General features: G+C 36.5%; 1 pseudogene across 1 annotated transcript in view; it reads right to left on the bottom strand.

The window, feature by feature from the left end:
* Positions 1-9,115: 9,115 nt before the first annotated feature.
* The window catches only part of LOC143566360 (protein VERNALIZATION INSENSITIVE 3-like), a 27,536-nt pseudogene continuing 14,796 nt past the window's right edge, over positions 9,116-21,855 (bottom strand). Inside the window, exons 2-4 of the transcript XR_013141221.1 lie at positions 11,043-11,665; positions 9,902-10,203; positions 9,116-9,795 (exon numbers count right to left, since the gene is read on the bottom strand). The product of XR_013141221.1 is annotated as a protein VERNALIZATION INSENSITIVE 3-like (transcript). The remainder of the gene's footprint in view (positions 9,796-9,901; positions 10,204-11,042; positions 11,666-21,855) is intronic.

Below are 21,855 nucleotides of genomic sequence, written 5' to 3'. Positions count from 1 at the left end.
AGACCCTTTATTTTTTTAATATCAAATTGGTTTTTTAATTTAAATAATATATATATATATCTTTTTTAAAATAAATAAGACACTATTTTTTATTATATCCTATTTTATAGGATTTTTTACATAAATAATTTGGTGAGAATAATTTTTAATTAATGAGATGTTATAACCCATTTAAGGAATATCTGGGTTTGGTAAGACCCATACCCATGACTTCGGGTCAAATGAATGAGAAACCTCCATTTAAAAATTAAGCAAATCTGATGACTCCAAAAAAAGGGGGAGCGACCACATCGCGACACGTAGGATTTTTATGTTTTCGTTTATATATATATATATATATTATATATATATATATATAAGGGTTCAAAAAAGAATAAGGAATTTCCTAGGAATTGTAAGAACCAACAAAATTTTGACATTTGGCATTACAAACTATGGTGAAAGAATAAATCTAGGAAACTATGTCGGTTATAATGGTGAAAGAGTAATTCTAGGAAACTATGTCGGTTTTTGGTAGTTTTAAATCTCAACCATTGATCAACATGATCCAATGGCTATGATTTATTTATATTATTCCTATGAAACTACTTATTTTTAGAATAACCCTCCCCTATATATTTATATATATATATCAATCACACACACACAAGATTATAATAATAATATAAAACAAACACACCAGACGACATCCAATCCTCCCTCACACACACACATTTTGTCCCATTTGTAGCCTGGGGAATGGTGTTATCGCCCCAAAACTATGTTTGTCGCCCTTCATTTCTCCCCAGTATACTTAGTGTTCGTTCGGATAGGAGGTCTAAGTTTTCGAAGAATATAATATATATATATATATATATATAGGAAACAATAAACTTTAAAACAATTTACAAATAAACCGACTACTTTTTAAAACCCAACAAATAATTAGCCCATTAGCCTATTTTTCAGTAGAAAACCCAAAAATAATAACACAGCACATAGTCCAGTATAGAGGTGCACAAATCAATCAGATTTTTTAAATACTCGAGTTCGAGTATAGAACCGGGTTCAGGTATAACCGGGTATTGGTAGTAATCGGGTCGGGTTCGGGCCGGGTATTGTCTTTAAAAGCCATACCCTATGCATCGGTTTCGGTTCGGGTATGAATCGGGTATTCTAAAACCGGGTATTTGAATACCCTATTATCAGGTATTGAAAAAACCCTATTACGGGTTTTTTACGGGTTTTTTCCGGGTATAAATTGGATTTTTTAAAATGTTTGCACTTTTAGGGGTATTTATCGGGTATTTTTAATGTATTTTTCAGGTATACATCGGGTATTTGGAATACCCGGTTTCGGGTATTGGAAAAACTCGGTTCCGGGTATGGAACAGGTTCTGGTTTTCAGGTATTACCGGGTACAAGTCGGGTCTGGTTCGGGTTCGAGTTCGGATTTTAGTGCCAACATGCATACTCTATCCATACCCTACGGGTAGGGTCGGGTACGGGTTTGGGTATTAAAAACCCGGGTATTAAAAAAACCGGTCCGGATTTTATTTTCGGGTCCGATTCCGAATTCAGGTTTTTTATGCACCTCTAGTCCAGTACACATTTAACCCGTTACACAAACATTGCCCATTAAATATAAACAAAAATAGCACTTTACCCCTTACTCCATTAACTAGGTCCTCAATATTGGAGGAATTGAACCGTCAATAGTGGAACTAATTCTTGTTTAGTCCTTTGAACTTTATTTTTTTTTATTGCTATAATAATTTTGATTTCTTTATCTTAATCTTAAATATATAAAAACGAAAACTCCCTACATTATCTCAAGCTATCAGATTGCTTTATTTTTAAATGAAAGTTTCTCATGCATTTGACCCGAATTCATGGGTATGGGTCTCACCAAACCCAGATAGCCCTTAAACGGGTTATAACATCTCATTATATTAAAAATTAATATGATCATTTAATATGAATATCCTATAACCTAGGGATATACTAAAAATTAATATCCATTTTTTTTAAAAAGATATTATTTATTTTAAGAAACAGTTTTGTAATAAAATAAATAAATGAGCGGTTCGTGGGTCTCACTAAACCTAGATAACTTTTAAACCGAAAATATTATAAAATAGGGATATACTAAAAATTAATATTTTCTTTTTAATTCGACTTTCATTTATTGTAATATAAATATTCAATACGTATAGTGTAATTTTCGTCAAATGTTTCGTTTTTTTTATTAAAATTGTGTTTATTTGACGGGGGAGATTTTTGGTGGAAATCTCATTGAGTGGTCAAATGACTAATTTTAATATTTTATGCATGATACACACCTACGGGTCAAGCTATATCAAAACTGTTTATGGTGAACTATATGTCTATATGAAAACTGTTTATTTTTTTAAGTGCTCAACCTCCTTACGTGATATCACTCAGTCAGGGGTGGATCTAGTGTTCTGTTAGGAGAGCGTTTGCACCAACTCAAGTTCAAAGTTTTCTTTATAAATTTGTAATATATTAGGTTTAAAAACTCAAGTGACCCATCCAAAAATAATTTAGTGGCCCATTCATAATTTTTTTAGTACCCCAAACTTAACTTTTTAAATTTTAAGCAAAAATTTTTAAGCCCAAATTTAATTTTATTTTATGAACAATAACAATTAAGTCCATATTAGTTAATTGCTCAATCACTTTAATTGAAAATTTTGAATTAGTGGGAGGCGAACATATTAGGGTGATAACGGCTTCACATGTTGTTGATTACACTGGTTATACAACCAAAAGACAAAGGTACACAATCACCAATCAGCGTTATTGTAATTTTGATTGTTTCAACAGTGTTGTCGATATGGAAATTCAAGAATTTGTTGATCGCTTTAATAAGATTAACACCGATTACTTCAAAACATGTTGGTTTTCAATCCGTATGATTCATTTTTCAATGCATCAAAGTTAATGAGATTATGTGAGTTTTATCCATATGATTTTGATAATGGGGACAAAATTGCTCTTGCATCTTGATGTGTTGTAAAACACACTTGTTTTCCGTAACTTTTAATCATGTTTTAAGTGCTTAATCGTATAATAAATAATAATTATGGCTTGTTTTTATATGATCTTACAAAGTTTATTATTTGGGGTAGGTGACGTGTTTTAAAAGAGAAAAGTTCGGGTTTTTGAAGATATTGGAGGCCTTTTTGATCAAGATTGAATACTACAAGTCAAGGCCCGACCCAAGCCCACAAGATACAAGCCTTTCATGCAATATTATATTAAGTTTTTTAAAAAAATAAAACCCTTAAGCACCACACATTGTGCCGATCGGAAATTGCAAGAGAGAAAAAAAAGTTAGGTTGTTTTGAATTTTGTGGCTAGGAATATATATATTTTTGTTGTCTCCTTAAAAGAGACAACATTAATTTGTTCTTTCTTACTTCACGTGGATAGCAGATCAGCAACAAAGCAAGAACAAACAATTATAAAACCCTAACAGCCATAAAAATCCCGATCGGCAGCTTTGGGCAGCAATGAAAGAAAGAAATATTTTTTTTGTGAGCTTCTTGGTGGCTAAGAGAGGAAGGAGATCATCGAGGGAGACTTGGTACAGCAGCTAGGGATGATATTCATCCATAAACTCAGCCATTTAAGTATTACTCTCATAAACTTTGTGTTTATGTTCAAGATACCTAACTAGTTTATTTGATCTTTTATGTTGGATTGTTTTGCAAGTAACTTGAAGATTGACTTGTGTTTGATTGTTCTTGAATATTGAATGAGTTTAATTATGTTTATGCTAAGTTTTATGATGTTTAATCCATGCGTTTGCTGCTGTCCAAAAATCATGTTCGGCTAAACTCGTTAGTTCTACCTAGGTTAGATGAATATTGTTAGGTTTTAATGAGTAATATGGATTGTTGATCATCATGGCTTGATTTGTTAATGAAAAGTTTGGTTTAACATTGAATTAGGTTGTGTTTAGTGGCTGTGAATTCATTGATTATACTCATATACCTCTTGCTTTGATTAGTTGAATTAGTTTTGACTGATTGTTGCTTGTTTAGACTATTTACTTTGTGTTTAGGGTTTGTTTGCGGGTTGTACAACCGTAGGGTTTAAGTGGGTAAGTTAGTTGATTATATTCAGCGAGTGAACACCTTCTTAGAGACCGAGAGGTGATAAGAAGTAAACTCGTCTCATAGCTTTTACTTGTTAGGATTAGGATCGCGCGAGAGCGGGTTCGGTTCTTGTCGGGTTTGGGTTTTGAGCGATTAGTTGATCTAGTTTAAGTTAAACTAAATTGTTCCTCTATCCTTGGTTGCGTAGTATTCGTCTCCATTAGGGTAGTGTGTCGGTGAGACCGAGAGGAGAGTCGACATTAGAGCACTTTAACAGTTCGTTTCCCGGTTTGTTCTTAAAATCAACTAAGTGTAAGTTAGAGTTTGTTAGTGAGACTGAGAGGTGATCTAGCTTTCTTGAGTGAACCTTAGTTGAGTCATCCTTAGGAACCGGTGTCGTGAGATTCTTCTATCCATTACCTTATTATACCTTCAATATGATTCTTACCTAGGTAGACGTTTTTTCTCCGATTGCAGTTAAGCTTCCAAGTTTCGTCAAGAGTTTCATTTAGTTAAGTTAAGTCTAGTTAATTAATTTAGTTAAAGTAAGTTAGGTTAAGTAGTCAATTATCATTTAAATATTATTAGGTGAGTCTTGGTTAGGGTTAAGTATTAAAAACGTTTTCACGTGTCCTTGTGTTCGATACTCGGACTTCCTTAGTGCTATACTATTAGTGATCGGTACACTTGCCGGTTTTGTGTCGTTTCTTTAGGATTTTCGTTTAATAAATTTAAAGCTTAGTTGTGAGAGCATCATTATACACACATCACATCTCAAATTGGTTGTACATTGATAGTGTGCGGAAAGATGAAAGATTTGATAATCTGAAAGGTATTGCAGATCTTGCTAGAGTTATGGTGGAAACAAGGAAACATATCTCTTTTCATTTGGTTTATTAATTATTAAAGCTAACATTAGTTTTACCTATTGCAACCGCAATGGTTGAGGGTTGTTTTTCGGCAATGAAGATCCTAAAGACAAATTAAAGTAATCGAATTGGTGAAGATTTTTTGAATGCTTTTGTAATTTGTAGTGTTGAAAAAGAATCATTTTTAAGTGTTACGAATGAAACTGTAATTGACCGTTTTCAAAATATGAAATCACGTAGAGGTCAATTGTAATATGTATTTTGTTTATTTTTAATGAAATTTATTATTTACATTTTTATACGTAGTTTGTTTAATGTAAATTTTTTACTCAACCCGTTTTGGTTTGACCCGACCCATTTAGGTTTGACATGGTTTAGTTTGAATTGACGAGTTATATGTTGAACTTTTTTTTTTTTTTTTGCACCCACTGATTAAATTTTCTGGATCCGCCACTGCACTCAGTTAGGGTTAATTAATATTAATATTGTATCATTTATGGCTTTTTAATATCGTTACTATCAAAATATATTTGTGTTACATATCAAAAATTTTCAAGTATTAATTTATAATCAGCCATTTCATTCTATAATCTTCTACTTTCAAAATACAAAAAGCTCATAAACATTGATCTATAAAGCTTTACGCAGCATTTTTTCTTACGCTCACATTTGTCGGTAAGCAACAAATTACTTTCTTTTAAAGTGTTAATATTTTACTTATGACCTTAAATGACTCACTATTTTTTTATTGGTCAATATATACATACCTAATTTAGGGAGCATGATGATGTTTACTGGAGCGTGTAATGAAATGTGGTTCCTTTATCCATGTGATCAAAATGAATGTCATAATCTATGTCTCGAAAGAAGAGGGGCGACAACTGGAAGCTCCCTAAATTCTCTTAAGTCACAAGATTGCTTTATTTTTAAATGAAGGATCCTCATTCATTTAACTCGAATTCATAGGTATGGGTCTCACCAAATCCAGATAGCCTTTAAACGGGTTATAACATCTCATTATATTAAAAATTAATCTCATCAAATATTTGATATGAAAATCCTATAAAATTGAGATATATTAAAATTTAATATCCATTTTTTTACAAAAGATAATATTTATAATTAAAAAACAATTTTATAATAAAATGTAAAAATAAGCGGGTCACGGGTCTCACTTAACCTAACCGGGTATAACATCTCATTTATTTATGAAACCCTTTTATCATCAAATTATAACTATATTGGTTATTAATTTTTTACAATAAATAAAATTAAAATCCAAAAAAATATATAAATAATATAAACGAATAATGTAAAACAACATTTAAGGATGTAAATCAATTACAATACATGTTGCGCACAAAAAAAAAGAAAAATGAAAGAAAAAAGGAAAAGCAAAGAAAAATTATAGAACTGATAATCTTAATCTTAAATATATATAAATGAAACCTTTAAAAGTTTCTGGTTGCTTATTACATTCTCTCAAACCACAAGATATTTTTATTTGTAAGTGAAGACTTCTTATGCATTTGATTCAAATGCACGGGTATGGGTCTCACCAAACCTAGATAACCTTATACGGGTTATAACATCTCATTATATTAAAAATTAATCTCACCAAATATTTGATATGAAAATCCTATAAAATAGGAATATACTAAAAATTAATATCCAATTTTTTAAGAAAAAATATATTATATTTATTAGGAAACAATTTTATAGTAAAAAAATAAGCGGGTGGGTCTCACCAAACCCATAACTTTTAAACGGGATATAACATCTTATTTGTTTGTGAAACTCTTTCGTCATTAAACCATAAGTATTATTAACTTTATTGTAATAAACAAAATTAATATCCAAAAAATATAAATATTAGACACAAAAAAAAAACACAACCCCCGTAATACAGGGATAAAAACTAGTTAATAATATAGTTGATCTATGAAAAAAAAGGGCCCATTTTTTGTTACTTGGGCATAGAGGTGCACAAATCGGGTATTATGAAAAACCGGGTTCGGGTATGAAATCGGGTTCAGGTATGACCGGGTATTGAAAAATCGGGTATTAACAATAATCGGGTCGGGTATTGGCTTGAAAAACCATACCCTGTGTACCGGGTTCGGGTAGGGTATTGAACCGGGTCTTCAATACCCGGGTATTTGACGACCCTATTTTCGGGTATTGAAAAAACCCCGTTTTATGGGTTTTGAATACCCTATTTTCCGGGTATTAAAAAAAACTCATTTTATACCGTTTTTTTCTATTAACAGGTTTGCTTCATTTTTTTATCCTAACTCCATTTTTTGCATACAAACTTCAAAGTTCATTCAAACATACATAACAACTAAACAATGATACAAAAAACATATATTTAATGTGTTTTCAGTTGCTGTTTGGTATATCTAAACAAGTATTTATATCATATACGTGCTCCAAAATAGATCCGTTGGAGAACGACTATAGATATGTGTATAGCCACACAAAAACATGTGCACAAACACTAGTATCCTAGCATGCAAAAAATCCGGTTCGGATATGCAAAAAACCCGGGTTTCGGGTATAACTAGAACCGGGTTTCGGGTATACCTAGAACCGGGTTTCGGGTATTATCGGGTTTAGATCGGGTACGGGTTCGGGTTCGGGTTTCAACATTGAAAGTCATACCCTATCCGTACCCTACGGGTAGGGTCGGGTTCGGGTATTAAATATCCGAGTTTTAGAAAAACCGATTTCAGGTTTTTTTTCGGGTCTAGTTTCGAGTTAGGGTTTTTTGTGCACCTCTACTTGGGCATGTATATGATGTGCGATGTTAATGAAGACAAAGATTGTAATTAAGTCAACTATTCGAGATCAACTCAATATTTTGAATCAACTTAGGGGGTGTTTGGTACAGAGAATGGAAATGGAGAGAAAATAGAAATGGAAATGGAATTGTAGAGAAAGAGAATTGGTATGGAGAATGAGAATCATTTCTCTTGTTTGGTACACGAGAAAATAAACAGAGAACTCTACCATACACAACCCCACCTCCACCCAACCTGACACCACTCACCACCGCAGCCCCACCACCACCAGCACCACCACCACAGCCCCACCACCACCACCAGCCCCACCACCACAGCCCCACACCACCACCACCACCACCACAGCCCTTTCTTCAACCACAGCCCACCACCACCGGCTGCCGCCACCAAACCTCCTTCTTCAACCACAGTACACAAGAAATTAAAAAGATTCAAATTTTTGGAACATAAGATATAGAAAAAGGAGGCTCAGATCTGTCATCACTGCCTCTTTGGAGATTTTGTGGTGGTGGTTGTGGTGGCGATGATGATGATGATAATCAGAAGCCACCTGCAACCACCGCCGATTTCCACCACCACTGTCACCCACCTGCGACCACAATCAACCGGTTACCATCTCTGTGTTCACCACTGCGAACGGCGGAGACGGGGTGGTGGTTGCAGACTTGGAGACGAGGTGGCGGTTGCAGACTTGGAGACGAGGTGGCGGCCGGAGACGGGGTGGTGGCCGGAGACGGGGTGGTGGTCGGAGACGAGGTGATGGCCGGAGACGAGGTGGTGACATGCTATGAGGAGGCTGCTGAGAAATGGATTTCTCTTTGTTTTAAAGAGAAATGGAATTCTCTAGTTTTAGAGAAATAGAAAGAAAAATAGAAATGAAAAGTGGAAAACAAACAAAAGAAATATTTCTAATTCCATTTCTCCCCAATCAAATCCCTCTACCAAACACCCCCTTAGGCTTCAGTCTTAAAACATTGGGTCCTAAACTCCCAAAGCTTACGACATGTGCTAGATCATACTTGATCCTTTTGGTGTATATTTATGAATTTATCCACCCAATTAACCTACTGTCTAATCAAGTAAGGCCAAACCAACCTCGAAAGTACTGAGTCATTCAATGCTATCCACAGTCAATGTGGGGTGGTTTTTATATTCCAACAATGTTCAAAGAGACCAACTAAAACTAGCTTCGGTTTAATTTTGTAAAATATCTCAAATACTGTTTAACAAACAAAGTATCTATTGTAGTTTACTTATCACACCCCCAATCCTACGCTTTTAGCTGTTTCGTATGGCACCTCCATATGAGTCAAACAGCTGCTCCGCTAAGGCACTCAAGTCACTCCCGAATGCTATCATGTAAGTGTACTTTGCGTTGGCGCGCGTCTGATCCCAAACTGAACCAGGTGAACAGTTTTTGCCTATCTTCACAAGCGATGTGCCCGCCAACCTCGAGCCCTCGTATCACGCCCATACAATATTCATAATTTCCATTAAGGTTACCAGGGACCTCTGGACGTGCCGGCCTCACGCTTTCCACCTCAGCCTCAACATTGACGGCTGGCAATGTCACAGATCCATCACAACCAAGATCTGTCTTCTCCATTGAAGAATCGTTAACGGGAGCAGCAACGACATTCAAGTCGTCTCTACTGACCGGCCGCTCTCTTTCCACCTCAGCCTGAACATTGACGGCTAGCACTTCCTCATGGGTCCCTTGTAAGGCCCAGTTCTCAGAAACATCACAACCAGGATCTGTGTTGCCCATATAAGAATCGTGAAGAGGAGCAACATCTTCATTCAAGTCGACACCATGGGCCTCTGTACTAGCCACCTCAGCCTGAAAAATGACAGCTGGCACACAAACAGGATCTGCGTCGTCCATAGCAGGAGCAACATCTGCATCCAATTCAGGCTCTGCTGCCACATTTAGGTCCAGCTGAAGTGACGTAGATTGCGCCCCAGCAGCATTTGAAGTGCCAGGGAAGACCATTTGATCAGGCATCCACATATCTGGACCTGATCATTTTGTTCATAAAAACAAATTATTATTATTATTATTATTATTGAAATAGTGTGATTTTTGTAATCTTATTTGACATACTAACAATTCATAAAACCGTACCTTCGCTTCCCAGGCTTGGTGTAGCAGAAAGTTCATCTACTCTTCGAAGTGCAGCAGCACACAGTTTTCGAACTTCTGCAGCGGCCTAGAGTCGGCATACGAGATTAGGTGCCATATCGGAAGATGATCCATCCAACGAGATCACTTCACCATCTAAAAGTCTTTTCACTTGTTTTACTGTTTCAAGGAGGTCCTGAAACCTCCTTGTGCCATCCAAAAGCTTCACACATAGATCTATCCTATCGAATAGGAGGGCAACACGGCGAGTGTCCTTGGCAAGAGTAAGCTGCTTCTTCAAACAACTACAATAATAACAAAACCAACATCAACTTTACAACCTGTTTGACCTGCTCCCATTTTATTTTAGCTAAAAACATTCGACTTCATCCGTAAGAGAGAATACAAATCCCAAGTACATGGGGAGCTTTTGACATTTTGAAAACAGTCAAGAGTTTTATTCAGTTTTGTTTTTTTTTTGTGGTTCGATTGCGACTTTTCCAGTTTTTCATAAATTTTTGGGTTGAATTTACCCAAAATAATAAACTTGGGCCAGAATCTTTTTGTTAATTAAATTCTTAATACATTTTTTTTAAATACAAGTCCGCATATTCATTATTATCATAAAAAGAGTTTAAATCAAGACAGAGGGCAAACGGGCAACAAGCTGCGCGTATTCATTATTTTTTTAAAATACAAGTCTGCATATTCATTTTTTTTTGTTAATTTATATGTAATTTTAAATTAAATATAAATTACTTCAAATTCAAAAGAAAATCTATAAATTCTGTTCGGTTCAGTTTTTATTACATACAAAACCAAAACAAAGGTTTGGTTTCACAAAAACACAAAACCAAATCGTCGTTTTTGCTTTGGTTTAGACATTTGGAATTGAAATTTATGGGTCGAAAAAAAATGACCCAAAAAAATATACTTGGGCCTAAATCTTTTAGTTAATTGACAATAACTTATTATTATACATTTGGGCTAAAATATGTGGGTTACACTACTTATAAAATGACTTAAATTCAAAAGTAAAAATGAAAACCAAACCAAAAGTTCAAGTTTTACGAAAACACAAAATCGGTTTATGTCTCAGTTCGGTTTTTTCGCTTTGTTGTAATGTCAAGGAGGACTTGCTCACCCAAGTATTCCTGAGATGTTACCACAATAAAAACACCAATAACCACCATCAAGCCGCGTCCTCTGGCAAATATTAACAGCCCCGACCCTTCCGTCTTCAAGGGCACACTTGATGTGGCAAGATAAGCCACATGAACGTACGGGAGAATCCGGTGCCCGCTCCAACCAAAGGCTGGGATCTTTTTTGCCATCACCATCAAAATTTTTGCAAATGCAGCACGAACACCTTGTGCAGAATTTGTTAGGACCAGAAATCATGGCTCTACAGACAAGGTTTTCGCAGATACTTGCACCAGAACATTGCTCTGTGATTCGTTGAGATTTTTTACGAGTATTTCTTTTTCTCATATTTGTTGCTAAAGCATTGGAGTGCATCTCCCTCGGATGTTAGGCTTAATGAAGTTATCTGCTTTATCAAGGAAAATACACAAACATTAACTGCCTTCGGCTTCTTGAAGAAAACAACATACAATACAAGCTTTTAATCGCAATTTCTTGATAAATTTACAAAGTTCGTAAAGTCAACAAAATGCATTGACTGGTTAAATACTTGTAACATCAGTAAAGAAAGGTCCTATGGGTTTTCTAATGAGCACACAAGGTTTCTTTTATAATAATATTAACCTTTTATAATATATAGATACATACTTAATTAAGTAAACCCTACCGATAAAATCATAAGAGTAGTGTTATAGAACTCGCTAGGCGCTATTAGGCAGGTGGGGTATCTTCATACCGACTAGCGATTAATAATCGGATTGAAATTTTTACATGTAATTTTTCAAAATTATATATATTCTTGTAATTAACATATAAAAGCTCACCTAATATTTAACATTTCACATAATATAGTTCAAACATAAACATAACAAATTAGTGAAAAAAACAATAACTGGGATTAACAGGTTAAAACCAAGGTCCAATACTGCGACTGAATTCAACTACAAAAAAATTAAAAAACAAGTTCCGGTTGTGGGCCTATTTGGACCGATTACCGATTTTTTAGCCTGACTAGACTAGGTGAATTCGCATCCGTCTAGGACCGGATTAATCGCCACCTAGAACCGATCTTTACAACACTGCTTAAGCTGAAACTAACACTATATAAAATTAATTACACAACGTAGATCCTAATTTAATTAAACAAAGAGAACAAGAATAAAAATCTCGACTCTAATGCAATTGAAGACAGGATTCCAGCCCACTGTTTATCAGATATCAGAATCTAGAGAGTATAACAAACAAGACAATCCAAATACAGCAACAAATTTTCTTGATTAAGCAATATATATGCGCTTAGGAACTTTGTCAAAATCACATTGTAAAAAGAACAAAAATCGGATACAAAGATGCAGGAAATCAATTTAAAAAGATAAAGAAATGAATTTTCTTACAAAGTTTCAAAAAATGAACAATGAGTGCGCCGATCAAATCGAGCAACTATTCAGCGAAACAAGAATAATCGAATGATCAATCAAGGGTAGCCGCAGAAGAAGAGTTTACGATTGGAGACGTGTCGGCAGAAACACTCTTATGATTCTAGGGTTTTGTATACAGAAATTGGGGAAATATATAGACGGATATTGGGCTTGAGATTCGGCCCTTATAACAAATTTGGGTTTGATATTTATCTTATAAATGTAGAAAGTAAAAGAGCAAACTAAATTGTTTATAACAACAATAATCTTATATCAAAGTACACCTACACATTTATTCAACAAAAGATTTGGTTAATGAACGTTAACTATACTAACTTGTTACTAACTAATAGACTAGTAATATTGTAACACCCTACACAAATCCCACAACGGCCGTGGCCATGAGAGATTCATGGTTCACAAGAAACACCATGCATCAAATATCACCAACGCGTTTTGAGTGCATTGGCTGGGCAGATGAAAACTCCATATTAAAGCGTGCTCAGGTGGGAGCAATACCAAAATGAGTGATCTCCTAAGAAGTCTCCACCGAGGGAAACTAAAAGAAAAATTACAAGATTCTAATATGGTCATAATGAGGTAGTTGTGCCAGCAGATGTGAGCACTCTTACAAAACAACTTTAAAGAAGAAAAATTACACTAGGAAATTCACAGAGGCAAAATTTAGATTCTAGTTTACGTTTTGAAAAAAAACACAGTATTGTCAAATGTGTTTGGATTCGAAAAATGCAACAAAAGCCATAACTCAGTCCAATTATAAACAAACAAAAAAGGCTACCAATTGATGTCTATACAAAGACAAAAGGTTCTTACCTTTTCCATGACACAGCAACACAAGCATAGATGAAGCAAGATCTGTAGCGTCCTCCCCTTCAACCTTCTTTCGCACATAGGAGCTCTATACATAATATAATATTACACTTAGATACCTTCTGGATATGATAATTATATAACCAACCTGTCTCATACGGATGAAGGTGAGACAGATCAAAAGATATGTGACACGCCTTAACTATATATTTTAAAACTAGACCTTTCATGTTCACAATCAAAGTTCAAGTTAACAAGCGCGGCCTTCATTTGTAAAAACTAAATAAATATTTAAGATGCAAGGAGAAAACTATTAATTGAAGGAAATCCAAAGTGCAGAAGAAAGAGAGAAACAAAGTAGCTTCATTCTCCGTAGCGTGCGCATAATTACTTCTTTCCGATGTTGGTTGTAAATGATTTGTTGAGGAAAAACCATCATTGCACATGCACACGCTTGCCCTTCATACCATAATATCAATTTCTGTGATTTAGGGCAAACCATTATCAGAATTGAGATGAAGTGAGTGAGAACAATTAACAGATGGAAGATATGTTAATTCTACTTCACAAAGTATAATAATAAATACTTAATTTAGAGTTAGAACAGTTAATGATCAAATGGTAACGCAACAGTAAATTGAAATCTTGTAGGAAGGAAGTAAGTTTGATGTGGATAGATGGCTACACATAATAATGATATATATATATATATATATATATCCAAGAAAGAAAGACAGAAGTAGTTTAATAAAGATACATGATTCAATTAAGTGTTGAAACATACCCACAAATGTTGAATTTGAAGCAAAACAAGAACGAGTATTAATATTAAATTAAAATCCAAATAGCTACCTGCGTCGGGTAGAGTAGAGATTTGATGGATTAATTGAGGGATATATATATATATATATATATATATATATATATATATATATGTAATTAGGGTTTCGGATGATGCTATTGCCATCACCATGGAGATATCAACAGCAGTTATCACCCTCTTTTAAACCGGTCAAACATCATCCTTTCACTTTTCCAAACCGGATACAGATTTCACTTTGTTGATCCAAACCGGAACCGGCTTGAGAAAAACTATATCTACATATCATCTTAGAAAGTTGAACGAATAGTTCTTTACCAACTGTGGAAATCATTCAGGCCGGAAAGCAATTTATAAATGTCGGAAAACTATTTTATTGAGCGTTAAACTCAATTTTTGTGTGTTTATGATGAAAGACATGTAGAATAGTCTAAGTACCAATTTTTTGAACATTAAATTCAATTTATGAAAAATTATGGAGAAAGACATGTGCCTATGTCTCGTGCATCAATTCTTTTGAACATTAAATTCATTTTATCAGAAATTATGGAGAAAGACATGTGCATATGTCTCGTGCACCAATTCTTTTGAATATTAAATTCATTTTATAGGTATTTATGACGTAAGACAAGAAAAAATGTCGATGGCCATTTTTCTGCAGTATTAAATGTGACATGAAGTCTTTATTTATTGTCTTGTGTTTACTAAGCTTAATTAGAAATCATTTAGTTTCGATAGAGACTAATCGAGTTTTGTTCAAATTTTTGTAAAAATGCTTAAGGAGATATTATAATAAATACTTTTGAAGTAATTTAACAGTCATAAAATAAACCATATATTTTCTTCTTATCCAGCTAAGTGAACCTTTTAAGTTGAATTTTTCAAGTGACCAACCCAACCAATTTGTTCCCTACGGCCTCCTGCCTTAACGGTACTCTCATGGCTCCAGGGCTCCAGATTTTGCAAAATTCTTAAAGATGAACTTGATGAATAATAAGAATTGATATATTTATTTCACAACTGTTCTTCTCTAGGGAAGAACTTCTTGGTACTTACATAATACTCTCCTTAGCAAGGAGATTACTCACTAACACACATGATTGATATTACAAGTAGAGAGAAAAGAAAAGATATGTGAGGATGCAATGCCTAAACTTAAAAATCATTCCCCTTTATATAGGAGGAGAAGATTTATACAATGGACTAAAATGCCCTTATAATTTCGTCATGCATGACGTTTCTAGTCGACATACCCATGTGTTGGGTCCAGTTCTCTGGTGTCTTCGTCAAAGTAATAGCTGTAAAGATGAGGGCTATTATTTTCTTTTGTACTGCTTGAACAGTATTGGCAATTATGATTTTCGTAAGTGCTCTGAAGCTCCTGACATAGTCTTTCTTTAGTGACTGGTCCTGCTTCTACTTTAATAAGATGATTCTCTGCTCCATCTTTTCTAAAGCTTCTTTCTCGTGTTTTGGTGATGGAAGACTACTGAAGCTGGTAATTATGCAGTGGTGACTGTAATAGTTTACTTTATTAAAGTTCGGCTTTTATTTTCTGCAAATTTTCAAGAATTTTTAGAAAACTCTTGACTCTTATTTTAACCCAATTGCTCGGTCTTCATATTTTTCTGCCATGACTTTGGATGAATTTACGGTTCTTGTTTTAGCAAAACCGATTTCTAGATGATGGTAGCTTTGGAAGGTTTTTCCTTGATGCCAATCTGGGAGTGTAGAAGTACACTTGATGAAGATGTTAGCATCTTTTGTTGCTGCAATCTTTTTGCGAAAGTTTTTGATGGTTTTCTTCATTCCTTCAGCCATTAAACTAATTTCTTATAAATTAGAGGCAGGGTAAATATACTTAACTAACCAAGCAGAGAATGCTAAGGAGATAAGTTTTGGGCTTGCGCTTCAAAGGTATTTCTCTCTTTCCAATATTTGTTGAATAGCGAGTGGCTTCTTGTTGGGCTTGTGCTAACGTCCCAAACTTTTTGAATGGATAGCTACTTCCATCCACGTAGCTTTTGACTATTGACCAGTCTTCGTATATCCCCTTATGCTCACCGTCAAAGATAACATAAAACCTTGCTTTGAGATTTTCTGGTCTCTGGGTAATTTGAGAGTAACTTGATCTTAGTGAGAGCTCTTCAGTTTTTGGCAAACTGTCAGCCATCAACGGATTTGATTTGTCTTTACCAGAGCCGTTTGCTTCTCGACTAGATGAAGATTTTAGTTCTTCGTTTACTTTTCTTTTGTTTTTTTCCAAAGCAACATGAGTAAACAGACTTGTTTTTTCTTTACCCTTTGCCGTTTGAAAGGGAATAGATTCAGATTGTCTCCTTTCGGATTCCTGCTCTGAATTGGTAGTTGTTTTCTAGACTTTCGTCATAGAGTGCTATTTTTTCTTGAATGGATTTTAATTCTATAAGAAGAATTTTTTCTTTGAGGCGCAATGCCTTAATACTTCCATGGGTTTTTTCCTTTTGTGGAAAAGAATTGTTTGCACCTTTTGAGGGGGGTTTTTGGTTCCTTAAATAGGTGAAAAAGGTGTGAATAGTTTTTTCACATTTTTTGAAAGTCTCGTGTCAGGCAGTCAGCCAGCACGTTCTTGGTTCCCTCGAGATGCTCAATGTCGAAAGAATATCTAGAGAACCACATTTGCCATCTGACTAGGCGGCCTTGCTTATTATCTCCAGAATTTTTTGTTTTAAGGAAATAAGTAAAGTTTTTATTATCTGTCCTTGCCAGGAATTTTACCGGGGTTAGATAGATAGAAAATTTTGAAATAGTATTTTTTACCGCTTGTAATTCTTTTTCATTACTATGGTAATTTTGTAGGTTCCCTGGACGGATCTCACGAGATATCTCGATCAACTCAGGTGCGGAATCCCTGTGTAGATCGTTACGAGCGTAGAACACACGAATCAAACAAACACGATACGATAAACGAACACGTTATATTATAACTCAAACACGTGATACGATATCACTATTACAGACACACGTTACAGCCCTCGTAACAACTCGAACAAACTAACACGAACAACTGATTAACCCTAAACAGCCCGTAACCTATCAATATAAATACACGACAACTTCGCCTGGCATGTTCAGGCGAAGTTGTCCATAACTTCGCTTGTCTAACAAGTTCGCATAGGCGAACTTGTTAACAACTTCGCTTAAGACATATATAAAACATAATTAACATTACAGACTCGATTACAGACACTAGACTATGAATTACTGACATTATGCACCAACAGACTCCCCCTTGGCAGTAGCTTCATATCTTGATCTTTAAGCACTTGTCTTGTAATCTTCATGCATGTACTCCTTCTCTTACGCATACCGTGACTACTCGCTGATACTTCCTCGCTTCGTCTTTCCAAGCAGGAATATAAAATATCTTCTTTTCATTTAACACCTGCAGATCAGCTTTCGATAAATTAACAAGATGCATCGGATCATACACCCTCAGCACTTCTTGTTCGTCTTCGTCTTCCATCACGGGTTCAGCAGTCTGGCAATCAACATACCACCATTTAAGATTCTTCAACACATCTTGAGGCATAGTCTTCATTGGAACCTCCTTAATGCATCGGATCGGTTTGTACTTCATTACCATCCATGGCTTGCCATCTGCTCTCATTCCCCTTTCTTTATCTTCCACTAGCTTTCCCTTCTGTGGCTTTAATAACTCAAACTTCTTTTCTTTAATACTTTCTTTCCACACGATCTTCCCAATAACTCTCGCCATGTTGTCGTCGCTTCTATTAATCAACCCCAATCTAGCCAAATCCTTCATCTCACATTCAGGCAATGTATTGAGAGATCTCAACGTCCTCTTAAAGTATTGAATACCATCATATCTTTTCACCACGAACACTTTTAGCTGTTCATCATATAGCCAACAAATAATTCCTTTCTTCGACTCAGCGTAGCCTTTGATATTATAACTTTTCTTGAACATGGTTGGAACAGCAGGCTTCTTAGTTTTGATAAACCAATGAGCATAGCCTTCCTTCCACCTAGGCTGCTCCTCCCATTCAGTCTCATCATTTGCCATCTCATTACCCATATCGGCTTTCTCAACATCTGGGATCTCGTGTTCAACATTTTCCTCAATTATCTCACCCTCTTCAATCTCATCTTCAATCACAATTTCTGCACCAATCTTTTCAATCTCCTCAATTGGCAGCACATCATCATCAAACATCACATCATCATCTAGCATATCATCATCCAATTCTTTCAAAGCATCAATCACATCATCTTCATCATCAACCATCACCACCTCATCACCACCAACTGCACCTGCAGACTCCCCCTGAGCTGTGAAAGTCCCAAGAGCTTGAGTAGTTCTTGGCAACTCACCACCTGCACCTTTCGATGCATTGGGATCATCGTCTCTATCATTTCTCTTCTTTGTCCTTAACTCGTCGCCTTTACAGCTTGTCTCCCCCTGAGATGCCAAGAACTCCTTCATAGCATCTATAATTCTCCCATGTTCAACCAGGAGGGACGACTGTAGTTGATTCTCTGCTACAAGGCGCTGAATAGCCTGGGTCTGGACAAGATTCACCTTTGATTGTTCTGCCACGACCCGCTCAAGTGCAGCTATTCTCTCCGAGTCTGAGAGGGTTGCATCGAAATCAAACCTCATGTGAGATGTGTCTTGAGTATACTCAGCAGGGATTTCGAATGAAACCGGGACATCAGAAGCAGCTGTGGACGTAACCGCAGGTGGTATCGTGACCGACAACCCTGCAGTTGCAACGACTGTAGACTCAATAAATTGTGCAACAACCTCCGACGGAGTAAGCGTTGGAGGCGGCAACGATACAATCTCTGGAGTCGTCATCTGTAGTGTGATGGATGGGATGCTGAAAGATGATGTAGCCACCACGGGAACATCCGCGGCGCTTAAACTTGTAACCTGTACAGATGTAGGAACAATCGACATACCTGACAGTGCGGATGGAGCGAAACGTACAACTCGTGAACTCTCACCTGCTCCCATACCTGCACCTGTCCTTTCCCGTCTTGAACGTCTAATCAACTTGTGAATATCCTCTTCTTCTTCTTCTGACTCACTATCATCAACTGTCCTCTTTCTTTTCCCAATCGTCCTCTCTCGAGTCACCAACATCCTTCTCGCCTCATCCATAACATCATCAAGATCTGAGTCAGCCACCGTCGTAGCTGCTCTAGTAACACGCACAGTCGAGACACGTTCAACTGGGATCTGAACGTTCTCCTCTGGATCCACCCGATCCATATCGAAGAATCCTTGACCTCCAAATTCTGCATCAAGGTCCACTTCCTCCTCCGGTGACACAACAGGAGCAGCAGGTATAGCTTGAGATGCTAATGCCTGTTGTGGTGCCGGGTCTCTGAACTCATCCCCACGAGCTGGCACATACCCCGGGTTTATTAAGTACCCAAAGAGTGGAGTATGCCTTGGACGCAGTTCAGACTTGCTCCTCGCACTGGATGTTCGGCATTGAGCGAAGATACGTTTGCTCACACTCTCCACGTATCGTATTGGACGTCGTTGAGGCAACGTGGGAGCAACATGATTCAAGATCATCTGAATGAATCTTGGATACATGATGAACCTCTCACGGGCCATCGCTCTCCTCTGCCTATTGATCTCATAAAAGACCATCTGACTGAAGCTATAACGTTTGTTATAAGTCAGAGCAGTCAATGCGGACTGCATGGTCGCACCCATCCCGTCAGTGCCCGCCTTCCTCCCTGACATGCAGACAATCATTACGTGCATGAGGAAGCGCCACTGATCGAGTAGGAAACCCTTCCTCCTCTGAGTATCACCTAATGGACCAGAATAGCCCATTCGGAGAAACGCTCCATCACGGAACGGAGCCACAAACTCTGTAGGGTCATCCCTAGTCTCCTCACCGAACCGTAAAGCCACCCGTATTTGTTCAGATGAGAACTGAACCTCTTGATTGTTGACGGTTGCTCGCATAACCGGGGGCTCAACGCGGCAATCGTATTCCATAGTCTGCCAGAAATCCTCGATATTGGGTAAGGAAATCGGCAGAGTCGTAGTGATAGCGTGGAATATCCTCGAGCGAATGAGGAATGTGATTATCTTGCGGTAATCCTCAACACCGCTCGCTTCCGGGTATAAGGTGATATACATGTTATGACCCGGGAAGAATTGCCTCTGATTATCTCCATCGTCTCCTCCAGTGCCTCCAGCACCTGCTACTGCAGCCATATCTGCAACAAACGAACCAAGTTAGATAAACGTTAAGGCATAACACAAGTTCGCTTGTTACCATGAGCGAAGTTGTGAAAATCTGTATAGGCGAAGTTAAAGGTGGGGCGAAGTTGGAAACAACTTCGCTTCATCTTTAAGTTCGTCTAATAATTAATAAATTAAAAGGTCCAGGCGAAGTTAATGATAACTTCGCCTCACCACAACATCGCCTCAGGCGAAGTTAAACCTCAGGCGAAGTTGCGGATAACTTCGCCTAATCCTTAAGTTCGCCTGAATCTGAAACGGCGACAGTAAGATCGATTCAACTCCGGAGAATCTGGTGTTTCGGTCAATTTTGACGATTGAGGAGTCTAAAACACATGATATTAAAGCAATCTGGACGATCAGTTTGTTCATGACCACGTAAAGACGAGTTTTGAAAACCCGGTTTAAGGATCGAACGTCCGAGGTCACTAACCGGGTGTCGAAACAACCTAGGGTTAACAACAATGAACATCGATTATAAGATATAAGAACCCAAACACACCTTTAATTTGAAAAGAAATCGAAGAAAAGATGAACAGATCAATCTAGATAAGTTCGCTGTGAAATCGGAGAATAAGTTCGCTGATTTTGAAAAAATATGAACAGTTTGACTTTTGAAAATCCTTATATAGGGGCGGAGTTATACAGGCGAAGTTACGGTTAACTTCGCCTAGGCGAAGTTATTCACAAGTTCGCCTGTTTAACAACTTCGCCTATATTTACAAAATCAACCCTTATAATTTGAACATTTTCCAATTAACTTTTAATACTCTCTTTAACGAATTAAATGACACGATCAAGTCCAAGTAACCAGTTATAAAATCATAAACTACCTAAGTACGAAAAACTTTTTTTTTTTAAAATTAAAGTACAAGGGATCAAATTTCAGTCTCGATAGGGACTACTACGTTTTAGAAAAGATCCGAACAGGAATTATACTAACTACGTGACTGTCACATAGATCCGTGTTTAGCTGTAGTATGACATAAAGAAACAGGTTGTAGGCAGGTAAATAACTTAAGATGGTTTTCATCGTTTCTGTGATACGAGTTAAGTTCAATTAAGCTCAAAAATTAAGTGGGCAACAACTCAGAGATTATGATGACTTCTATCTATTCTCAAAGCGTATTTGGCTTTCCCCAAGTCACCCCGAATTGACTTCGACCCGTAGTGTCTGATTAAGTTTGTAAGTACTCTTTATCTGCTTCCCGTTCTCTTTCTTACTCCATGATTGAGAAGTCTTGACATTGTCAGCTCTAGAATGTTTCAATAACTCATATATATAAATTATTATTATTATTTTTTTTTTTAATAAACATTTGCATAGACTTCAGAGTAGTAAACAACTGCAAGTCCCGAATCTGGATCACTGCAGTTTCTTCACACACTATCTTTACGGGAATCAGAACACTAACAGGCTCGTGTATGACTGGGTAATCACTTTTCTGCCTATCATTCGGAAAGATATATA

This window comes from Bidens hawaiensis, unplaced genomic scaffold (assembly GCF_021521415.1).
Source record: "Bidens hawaiensis isolate Kalapana, Puna unplaced genomic scaffold, B.hawaiensis_p1.1 tig00022873_1, whole genome shotgun sequence".
Classification (NCBI taxonomy): Eukaryota; Viridiplantae; Streptophyta; class Magnoliopsida; order Asterales; family Asteraceae; genus Bidens; species Bidens hawaiensis.
This window is presented reverse-complemented; position numbering and strand designations above follow the sequence as displayed.